The sequence below is a fragment of the Leptonotus elevatus genome, chromosome 6 (genome assembly GCF_054856555.1).
Source record: "Leptonotus elevatus isolate MCC_2025b chromosome 6, RoL_Lele_1.0, whole genome shotgun sequence".
Lineage (NCBI taxonomy): Eukaryota > Metazoa > Chordata > Actinopteri > Syngnathiformes > Syngnathidae > Leptonotus > Leptonotus elevatus.
The window spans coordinates 19,739,038-19,751,500 of NC_141244.1; the positions used below are offsets into that span (position 1 = coordinate 19,739,038).

The 12,463-nt window shown below is 38.3% G+C and overlaps 1 protein-coding gene and 1 long non-coding RNA gene across 2 annotated transcripts in view; one reads left to right on the top strand and one right to left on the bottom strand.

Moving 5' to 3' along the window:
• The window catches only part of LOC147172556 (neural-cadherin), a 91,932-nt gene that overhangs the window by 30,680 nt on the left and 48,789 nt on the right, over positions 1 to 12,463 (top strand). The window lies entirely within an intron of this gene.
• On the bottom strand, positions 2,588 to 6,912 carry LOC147172558 (uncharacterized). Its single transcript, XR_015095362.1, has 4 exons — positions 4,430 to 6,912; positions 4,176 to 4,338; positions 3,725 to 3,785; positions 2,588 to 2,655 (listed from the first exon to the last, which is right to left on the bottom strand). It is a non-coding gene; the product is annotated as an uncharacterized LOC147172558 (long non-coding RNA).

The following is a 12,463-nucleotide window of genomic DNA, read 5'->3' on the forward strand; positions in this document are numbered from 1 at the left end:
TATGGCGATGCGCAATTAAGGTAGTCTCTGATTGGTCAAAGTCAGACTAAAGTATACAATCCAATATTCATTTGTTGCTTGTCTTTGCAATACACATATTGCATGAGCCATTCGTGCGACAAGATATTTTTTTATATATTGTGCCAACGTCTTGCTTCTGAAAAATGTATTTCAACGTCAACATTCAAAAAGAAATCTCGTCACCTGGTCAACTTGGTCTGTGACAGCTACGTCTTCAGTTATGTCTTCAGGTTGTGCTTCAGTTGAAACCTGGTACACATGAAGAGAAAAATACATATAAAATTCAATTCTTAGTAACACGACCACCTGTGCATTTACACAGTTACAGTACATAAAGAACAATGAATAGGTTAAAGTATTGTGAATGCAAACACATTTTATTTGCTATTTGAAAAATAAATAATCCGTCAGCACTAGTGGTTTGTGTAAATTGGTGACGTCTATTTTTCACAATGAAACAATCAATAGAAAATACACAGTCCTCAGAGTGTCCATACCAGAGTATGAATTATGAGGACTGTATGTGTAACTCCAAACCCCTGAAAACTTATTTTACATTCGCAGTGTGTAAATACACTGTCCTCAGAGTGTCAGTTATTCACAACTACGACATTGTGAGGACTATGCACCTGTGATGGCTGCACAGTATTGACAAAACATGCGACATGGGTGTTTTATACAGTGATGGAGATTAAACATTTAACACGGACCTAAAAAAAAGATCTATACATATACTGTATATATACACATACATACATATACATATATACATACATACATACTCTATATATACAGTATATATATATATCTATATATATATATATATATATATATATATATATATATATACACATACATACATACACACACACATGCATACAGATATAGATGTATAGATATATATACTGTATATAGAGAGAGAGAGACATAGAGAGACAGATATATAGATATAGATAGATAGATATAGAGATAAAGATAGAGATAGAGAGATCTTTATAATCCAAAGAAAGAAATGCACGTTAATGCGGAAAAATAAGCATGCTCATTGTGATCTAGTCTTATCCAAATGTTATATTTTGTTAGTAATGCTCCTCAATACAATTCTCTTGTATGGCGATGCGCAATTAAGGTAGTCTCTGATTGGTCAAAATCAGACTAAAGTATACAATCCAATATTCATTTGTTGCATGTCTTTGCAATACACATATTGCATGAGCCATTCGTGCGACAAGATATTTTTTTTTATAAATTGTGCAACATCTTGCTTCTGAAAAATGGATTTCAACATCAACATTCAAAAAGAAATCTCGTCACCTGGTCAACTTGGTCTGTGACAGCTACGTCTTCAGCTATGTCTTCAGGTTGTGCTTCAGTTGAAACCTGGTACACATGAAGAGAAAAATACATATAAAATTAAATTCTTAGTAACACGACCACCTGTGCATTTACACAGTTACAGTACATAAAGAACAATGAATAGGTTAAAGTATTGTGAATGCAAACACATTTTATTTGCTATTTGAAAAATAAATAATCCGTCAGCACTAGTGGTTTGTGTAAATTGGTGACGTCTATTTTTCACAATGAAACAATTAATAGAAAACACACAGTCCTCAGAGTGTCCATACCAGAGTATGAATTATGAGGACTGTATGTGTAACTCCAAACCCCTGAAAACTTATTTTACATTCGCAGTGTGTAAATACACTGTCCTCAGAGTGTCAGTTATTCACAACTACGACATTGTGAGGACTATGTATCTGCAAGGGTTACACAGTATTGACAAAACATGCGACATGGGTGTTTTATACAGTGATGGAGATTAAACATTTAACACGGACCTAAAAAAAAGATCTATACATATACTGTATACATACACACTCTATATATACAGTATATATCTATATATATATATATATATATATATATATGTATGTATATATACATACATATCTATATATGTATGTATATATATATATCTATATATATATATATATATATATATATATATATATGTATATATATACATATATATATACACACATATATATATACACATATATATATATATATATATATATATATATACACACACACACATGCATACAGATATAGATGTATAGATATATATATACTGTATATAGAGAGAGAGAGACATAGAGAGACAGATATATAGATATAGATAGATAGATATAGAGATAAAGATAGAGAAATAGAGAAATCTTTATAATCCAAAGAAAGAAATACACGTTAATGCGGAAAAATAAGCATGCTTATTGTGATCTAGTCTTATACAAATAAGTTATTTTTTGTTAGTAATGCCCCTCAATACGGTTCTCTTGTATGGCGATGCGCAATTAAGGTAGTCTCTGATTGGTCAAAGTCAGACTAAAGTATACAATCCAATATTCATTTGTTGCATGTCTTTGCAATACACATATACTGTATACATACATACAGTATATGCATGAGCCATTCGTGCGACAAAATATTTTTTTATATATTGTGCTACGTCTTGCTTCTGAAAAATGTATTTCAACATCAACATTCAAAAACAAATCTAGTCACCTGGTCAACTTGGTCTGTGACAGCTACATCTTTAGCTATGTCTTCAGGTTGTGCTTCATTTGAAACCTGGTACACATGAAGAGAAAAATACATATAAAATTAAATTCTTAGTAACACGACTGTACCTGTGCATTTACACAGTTACAGTACATAAAGAACAATGAATAGGTTAAAGTATTGTGAATGCAAATACATTTTATTTGCTATTTGAAAAATAAATAATCCGTCAGCACTAGTGGTTTGTGTAAATTGGTGACGTCTATTTTTCACAATGAAACAATTAATAGAAAATACACAGTCCTCAGAGTGTCCATACCAGAGTATGAATTATGAGGACTGTATGTGTAACTCCAAACCCCTGAAAACTTATTTTACATTCGCAGTGTGTAAATACACTGTCCTCAGAGTGTCAGTTATTCACAACTACGACATTGTGAAGACTATGCACCTGTGAGGTCTGCACAGTATTGACAAAACATGCGACATGGGTGTTTTATACAGTGATGGAGATTATTTTGACATTGAACATGGACCTAATATATATATCTATATAATCTAATTAAAGAAATACACGTACGTGCAGAAAAATAATCATGCTCATTGTGATCTAGTCTTATCCAAATAAGTTATTTTTTGTTAGTAATGCTCCTCGATACAATTCTCTTGTATAGCGATGCGCAATTAATGTTGTCTCTGATTGGTCAAATTCAGACTCAAGTAGGGCCTGGCAATAAATCAAATTAATTGAATAAATTAAATTTAAATTGAATCGTTGAAAATTTGCTAAATCGTGAAATGTATTTTGTCTTCTGGATTATTAAAAGCTGTTGTTATGTTCTGTTACATCCAGATGTTATTGTGAGTTGTAATTTTGCACAAGTGGTGGCAGAATGCTGGATGGTTGGTTTAAAATACTTTTTATTTTATTTTTTGGCCATATCGCTTAGCCTCAGACTAAAGTATACAATTAATCCAATATTCATTTGTTGCACGTCTTTGCAATACACATATTGCATGAGTCATTCGTGCGGCAAGATATTTTCCACATATTGTGCAGCCCTAGTATCTCCACCCTCCACTAATGTCTTGCTTCGGAAAACTGATTTCAACAACATTCAAAAAGAAATCTAGTCACCTGGTCAACTTTGGCGCAGTCTGATAGCTGTGTCTTCATCAGGTTGTGCTTCAGTGGAAACCTGGGGCAGATGAATAGAAAAATACCAATACAATTAAATTCTTACTAAGACTAGACTGCTATAATATAATTTCATGTAATCATGAATGTGCGACCAGTAATTCTAGTATGTCACATGTATGACACAATATCCAAATGTCATAAGAAATCACGATATGATAATTAACATGATATTGTGAGGTTAGCGATACTCACGATAACTGTAAAAGTAAAATAAAAAAACAAGTCACAATATTGTAAAAAATGAAATAAAAAAATAAAAAAATTATATTGAGAAAATAATGTACTTTTGCTTTTGAGTTTTAATTAATCTTTTATGTTTTGTCAAACCTTGCACGATATCCCCCCAAAAAAACAAAATTAAGTGTGACAACACACCATATAAACATACCATAGTGTTTTTCCATTGTAGCGAAATTCAAACATGAAAACCTTCCGGGCATCATGATACACTCTCAGCCTGTTTTCACGTTCCTGTTTGCTTAGAACTTCTCCTCGATATTCAGTAGGAAAGTCTCTCTTCTGAAAGGAGCAGGAACTGAACACTCCTCGACCTTACAAAGAAAAAAGGATACAACAGAAATATTTCATTATAACAATAATGAAAACTAGACCCATACTAAAGAATATTTTACCAATACTCACCTTTGAATTAATTAATATATTTTATGGTGAAGCCATTCTTGTCTTTACCTAAGGATGAAAAGTATGCTACCTCTTCTTTGGGTTTAACTTTTGCCCTCTGTGGCCTCATGACTGACATGTCTCACTGAAGATAATGATCTAAAGCTATAGAAAAAAATGAGTTTCAATCAGTTTGATAGGTAACTTGGTGCAAATGTCTTGAAGTTGACTTTCAGTGTACCATAATAGCCTGTGCAGTGTGCAGTAAATGTGCCAACGAAAATAAAATACAGTGGATAGCACAGCTCTGCTAAATATTTGCATAAATTAAATGTAATGAACACTAACAGACTTTACTGAAATATTTCTATTGAAAGAACAAATTTAAGTAAACACAAATGCAGCAATTTACCAATACTTCATTTATACTGTACTGGTAATACTAAGCCATTGTATATTTTCACATCAAAAACCAGCCTGTTATTGATTTCCTCTTAAAAATTGCAATTAGCATTCATCTTACTCAACAGACGGTTAGCTCTGCTATGCTAACCGTCGCTAACAGAAGCGTAGCAATTCTAAATAATTAGCTGCATCCATCATAATCAACAGATGGTTAGGTATGCTAACGTAAGCTTAGCTGCACTTACACTGGACTTGCATTATAAATCATTTTCGCGAAAGAGGGAGCAATGTACACAAGCGACCAACAACAACAGGAAAAATTCGAGCTTCAAACCTACCTCATTAGCACAGCTACACGCCATCACATCTCGTGAAGTAAATAGAGCCGGGGGCGGTTCTCTATCGGGGCTGCTAGATGACGTCACTTCCGTACTCAGGGCAATATAATAAATCCCGTTCAAATCAACAAATTGGTTCAGTCGTTGGATTATGAACTTTGTTGATAAGAGTGGCTATTGTTCTATGATTTACAGTGTCAATAAAAAAAAATAGATCACATTTAAAATGAACCCCAAAGGCTCATATATTAAATGAATTACCACAGACGAAAACAAAGGATATTATTGCTAGAATTATAGATCATTTTGTAATCATAAAATGTGATTTCAGTTTCAGTTTTTTAAAAAGGTTTTTTTTTTCATTAACGAAAATGTTTTTTTGCTTTAGTAAATAAAATAACCTTGCTGCTGTCATACAGTTGCTGTCCGAGGATGTTTTAGTACTATACTTTAGTAATGGATGCATGTGTTTTTTGGCAAAATTGTGAGCGAGCCCAATTCCTTGGCTGAGAAGCAACCCTGCAAATGAATGGTCACATGATGCTTTCCTTTTGGCATGAAGCAGGACTGATGGTAGCGCTCACCTTTTCTTCTCCAGACAAGCATTTTTCCGGATGCCCCAAACATTTGGAAAGGGGGTTAATCAGAGAAAATAACTTCAACTCTTTTTTTCTTATTTTGGTCTGTATTTATGGAATCCCCTTTTCACTGGTCACACCAGGCCATCCTCCAAAAGTCTTACTCCCTCACCATGGGTGTAGATGCACTCATACCTGCTTACTGCCATTCCTGAGCAAGCTCTACACTGGTGGTGATGTCCTTATCCCGCAGCTGAATCAACTTTGGGAGATAGTCCTGGCATTTGCTGGATTTTCTTGGGTGCCCTGAAGCCTTCTTCACTTAAAGTTTGTAAGGTCACTAAAGGAAATTACTTTAATTTTCATGGCTAATAGGGACTTTGCAATTCATCTAATCACTATAACATTCTGGAGTACATGCAAATTGCCATCATAAAAAAACAATAATAATAAGTCAGCACTGGAGATTTTTAGAAAATCAATGTCATTCTCAAAACATTTGGCCACTGGTGTACAGAAAGATGTTACATTGTAAAGGCAGGGTGGGATGTTAAATGATGAATCAATATACGGCACTGACAGTTTCTCTGTCTCTGCCTCCAGCTGTTCAAAGTGATGTGATAAACAGCTGTTAACCATTGTATATTTTCAAATAAACAACCACTGCAAGAATTAAATGCTGAAATATATAATTAAATGTCATAGTGTATTTCATTATTTAATTTATCTACTTAGGAATTGGTGGCTGCAAAAAAAAAAAAGGCTCTGCGTCTACAGACAAACATTCACAATACACAGCATTTTGAGAAAAAACGGAATTATGGGGACATGTGCGTAATTGTGGGGACAGGTGACGGTCAGCCAATCAAATGCTGTGAAATATACACTGGTGTGAATAATTCATGAAGTGGTGCATTACGAGGACCTTCCTACAGGGGGCGTCATCAAATACACAAAAATACACAAATTCATGTAATTATGGTTTACAAGGACATTGGCTAAAACTTTGGATTTAAGCCTTCTACAGCCCTAGAAGCACTTCTGCATTGAATGAATTATGAGGACATGGGCTGTGTCCTCATAATTCAAAATGTCCTCGCAGTGTTGCGTGTATTCAGGTGACATGTCCTCATAATACACAAAGGCAAACACACACACACACACACACACACACACACACACACACACACACACATACGCGTATATACCAGCAGCTTTACAAGATTGGACCAAATTGGCTGAATGCTGGATATGTGTTGCTGTTTGTTCTCATAATGGAACAAATCCGAGCCTTTGTGTGTGCGTGCGTGTATGCGTGATATTCACAAGTGCATCCAAGTTGATCAGAGACTCACTGTGGATTAATTCCATTTATCACAGTTTGGATTTGCACATCTTTGCGCGCTCGCGATGTGTGTGTGTGTGTGTGTCATAATTTCCACATCAAGCCCGGGCCCTTTAAATAGGAGCACTTCATTGTCATATAATGGAATATATCCCCCCCCCCCCCCTACTTTTTCAATGGTTTTATGTGTCATGTTAATTTGGGAAGATTTTATTTTACAATTTGAACTGATAAATTGCTAGCATGCTAACAGCTGGTATGCTAACATATAGGAACAATTAAAATGCAAACATGGTATACCAAAAGTGCTTTAAAGATCAATAAAGATTTTTCCGTCATACCCTGAAGTCAGGTGCTATTTCAAAAGGCAATTGATAAAAGGCTAGCATGCTATAAAAAGCTAGCCTGAGTAAAAAAAAGGTACCTAGGCAGACCATACCGAGGCTTCAAATGATAAAACCGTAGCTAACATAATAGCAGTTGCTTTATTTCCATGTCGCATACACTAAGGCAGATCCTTAAGGATTTTACACATCTTTTGGCACTATTTCATAGGAGAATTGATCAAATGCTGACATGCTAACAGTTAGCAAGATGACAACGTGAGTGCAAAAAGCACTAAGGCAGATCAATAAGGACTTAAGTCATGTCCTGGCCTGTAGTAAGACACTATTTTGAAATGACCGTTGACAAAATGCTAACAGTTGGTTATGCCGAGTTTTAGGTTAAAATAACCAAAATGATCATATTGTGATTTTTTTTTCCCGGGATCAACAAAGGAATGTGACAGCTTCCACTGGACCAAAGTGAAAACGACACACAGAGAAAAATACACGAACAAGCTGGAAAACACACACACAGACACACAAAGATGAAAAACGCTCTGGTGTCGATGCGTCTTTGTCGCTGCAGATGACGGCCGAAGATAATTCCCTTTGAGTCACGGGGAGGAAATCCCTTCAGCAAAGTTGAAAGCGCTGCGAACTGACGAGGAAACACACACACGCACACACGCACACGTACATAAAATAATTCCCAGTTATTTCAAAGTACTGCGTTCTGAGTACTTTTTGTACATGGCTTGCTTTTACCAATTCTTAGCATGTCAACTGTTAGCATGTTAGCAATTTAGCAATTCTCATTTGAAAGAGTGTCCCACTAGAGAGAGTGATAAGATCCTTTTTTTTATACTTGTGAGCATATCAGCAGTTAGCATGTCAGCAAAACAGTACCTGACTGTAGGACGTAATGTAAAATCCTTAAGTGTCTGCCTGCACTTTCTAAACTCAAGTTGCTATCTTTCTATTTGTTAGCATACTAACTGCTAGCATGTTAGCATTTTATAAAATTGTCATAAATTGTATCTAACTTAGAGGATAAGAAGAGGAAGATTTTAAATCTTAATCAATCTGCCTTAGCACTTTCAAAATACAGGTTGCTATGCTGCTAAGTTGGCATAGCAACTGTTAGCATGTTATCAATTGTCATAGACAGTGACGAGAGCGTCTCACAGGAGAACACGCGTGTACAACGGCGTGACACACGCTCGTGGCGGACGCGCTCGCACACTTGTCAGCGCGCTGCGCTATCAATAATGGACAAGGCGCCGCATTAAACATTTAGCGCTTTATTTTTTAATGGCCAACAAAAGTCCTCAGATATTCATAATTCAGATGAGCCCCGCTCTTCTCGCGCGTCGCACCGGATTCTTCTTTCTCCTCGGGCGCCGTGACCACGTTGCACACAAAGCACATATCCCGGATACTCGTCGTCCTCGTCCTCATCCTCCCAAGAGTCCTCTGGAAGCGCGATACAAACCCTTACTACTACCTCCCCCAAGCTTGGTTAGAGTAGCAGCCGCCAAATTTTAAAAACAGTTTTAGCCAGTTTAACTCAGCAACACAAAAAAAAGTTTCAAGTAGCCATGCTCAAAATGAGACACAAGTCTGCCATTTTGGCTTTAAGTGGCCATTTTAGGTGTCAAACATCTCAGATAGGTAGCACTTCCTGGATTATGAATCATCAGTTATACTCAGCAATGTGATATTTGGTAACGCACAAAAAAACGTGTCCGGAAGTCATGCCCAGAATGACACAAACGTTTTGCTTTTAAGCGGCCATTTTACATGTAAAACAAGTTAGTTTAGGTAGTAGCACTTCCTGGATTAAAGGCAAATTTAAATTGCAATGTGTGCAATTCCATTGGTCCTTCAAAGGCACATTTCCTCTGTAGATTTTGTCCAATTACTGCCTAATTTATTTTAGCAACATGAAATTTGGTAAGCCTGCCTACCGTGAGGAGCCCCCCCAAAAAACATCTCAAACAGAAGCCATGCTGTAGAAGACACACAAAGTCTCCCATTTTGGTTCCCAATCCACATTTTCCATTCATTTCGGGGGATTTTTTCATAGGCGAACTCCCCTTTAGAACGTTTGTCTGATTGATACCAAATTCTGCACTTTTCAAAATGACATTTGGTTGGCATATCTGTCACGAGTAGACCCATAAAAAATATCCTTGAAAAGACACAGCCCCCCCCCCCCCCCCCCCCCCCCTCCGAAAAGGCATTTCAGGGTCCATTTGATAATTTCCAGGCGTTCTCCAAAACCAAATTTGTTCTAGAGATTAAAAATCCCTGGAATCGTTTGAAGATTCAATCCCCGAAGCTAGTTTCATTTAACAGCATGACATTTTTGTGGGCATGTCTATCATTGATAGGCTCGCAAAAAAATCCCAAGGACCCAATGCCCAAAGTACAACAGCAAGTGTGGCATTTTGGTTTAGGCGGCCATTTTAGGTGGTCCATGTGAAGATTTCGTCACTTTTGTCCTGAATTTGAACCAAATCTACCAAATATTAACACCCCACAAATTAGACTCACTGACCACTTTTTGACATTTTTTTCACCCAACAGTTCAGTTTAATCGAATCTATTTCCACTTAAGAATTAAAAAATTTTTTTTAATCATTCTTCATGTTTACTCCCGAGTTTCATCTCCTGGCGTAACTCTTGCACAGCAAACCTGCGCACACACAGACACGCACGCACACATCAACTGGCCTGCAGAGACAGTCTCCACCCGTCTGTTCCTCGAAGGTGATTAAAACAAATGCTGTGAATTATCGGTAAATCCTGTTCGACCCGTCCGCTTGCCCCACTTCCCATGATGCCTTTCCCATCCATTTCTGTCTTTGACATCACATTTTTCCCGCTTTGATTTTATTTTTTGTTTTGTTTGTTTTGTTTGTTTTGGTTGCTTCAATATTTCGTCTTTCGGTCTCCGTCTTGATGTTTCCTCCTCCTCTCATCTGGCTGGGCCGCCATTGATCGTCGATAGCGACGAGGCGTGTGAAGCTGAAGCGGCCTGGAGCCAAGGGCATCCTAGGGGCCCCGCAGGGTCTGGCGAGCTTGGCTCCGTGGGAAAGAGGGAATGGGTTTGGCGGGAATGGAACAATAACGCCACTGACGCAACCGCCTCATCATTTTTCCTCAGCGGCCATATTTCATTTAAAGTCTCGCTATCACGGCGCAGCGCTCAAACTGACCTCAGATGTGTCAGGAAAGAGTATCAGGTTGAAATATGGAACAACATACAACTCTGCTACTATTTTTTGTCAAAATGTCACTTTTTGTTTTTAGTATTTGAACTCTTGAATTTTTTTTTCTTTCTCTTACATTTCAGTGCGACGCTTTATTTTGGCTTCCTTTTCAAAATCATCTTTTCCTCCTTTTATGTGTTTTTATTCATTTTCCTTCATCTGGTCCCCTTGTTTAAAAAAAAAGTGCATCTTCTCCACGTTAACCACAACTCGCAGCCCTAAGTGACTTTTCATGTTGTTCCTCACTTGGCCTGCACGCTTCTCCTGAGAGTGTCCGCCAGGATTCTTATAGATGGGGGGTGGGGGGTGGGGGGGGGGGGGGGGTGGGGCTGGCGGTCAGGGCTACACACAAACTTAAATGCATATAAAGACACACACACACGCACTTAAACGCACGCACACATCACAACAAGAAAAACGGGTTATGACGTCACTCAAACACACGCCAGTCCACGTTCACTGCTGTCCAATGTTTGACGATCACTTTCGAGGATTCCCCATGAAGAAGCCATGCGGCTTTAATGATTATTATTTTCATTTCTTGCATTGCTCATCACCAGCAGTGCGAATGAGGTTTAATTAACTGTGTGCCTGCAGGACTTTGTCTTTGTGTGTGTGTGCGTGTGTGTATGAGAGGCTGCGTAAAGTAGGCCAGTCTATAAGGTTGCTAATTAGGATGCAGCAGGCCTCTGTCCGCTGGATCCCAGGGACCAGATGGAGGGCCCGGTTCACCAACAGAAGCGTGTTTGTTTGCTCGCCGGCCGTCGAGACGAGTTCGCCGCAACGCTCGCTCGCGTCGTGTCCGTTTTGCCGTCACGTGACCTCACTGTAAACTTCTGCTGGAATCTGAAGTCGCGCACTTTTTTTGCTAGCGTCGCACACGCATGTTTAACACACGCGCAGATGAGGCAAAGACAAGAGTGCTTCTCACATGTCAACTTGACATGTCGCCATGGCACCCGGCCCCCTTGGGGACACCTGTGCCGCTGTGGGTTGCCATGGCAATGTATCCCACCCTGTCACTCACACACATACACACACAGAAGTGTTTGCAGAGTTAAAATGGTTTTCGAGCCCTGCAACCTAACCCGCATAAGCCGGAGGAAAAAAAAGGACAGATGGAGTCAAAAAGACGACGCTAGTCGGGTCACTTATATCTCAAGGTACCACTGTCATTTCATCAAACAAAGCTGATAATTTAATGGTAAGATAATGCAAAATCCTATCAACAGGCTAACAGAAATAAGCATACTCTAAGCATTGGCCACACTAATGAATACGAGTTGGCAAAAGCTTACTTCCATTCTTTTCTGTCTTTGATTTATTTCTTTTCCCGTCATCCCATCACCCCCTTTCCACCTCACATCACCCCCCCCCCTCCCTTCCTCCCCCAGAGGCATCTTGTTTTCCTTCCCTTTTGCTAATTGACGCTCCTCCGGTGAGGCGGCGTGCAGGAGATTCTTCTCCTTCTTCGTCTATTTCGACAGCGCCTTTCGCGCTGGATGACATCAAGTAGCAGTCGGTTCGCATCTGCTTCTCCCCGTGTGGTGAAAAGCTGCCGGTGTGACACAAACATGAGTACACAAACGTGTACACGCTTGACGCTCAGAGACTTTTTAGCATCTTTCACTTCCTGCGCTTATTTGGCTTAAACCGATGCGAAGGTTTGTCATGATGACCTTCAACAATGTTCAGACTCCAAGCTGGACACTTTTTGTTCCTATATCAACAAAAGTTGTGAAAAGCACAACAGAACCTGATGACTCACTGAACGCACTATGAACTAAA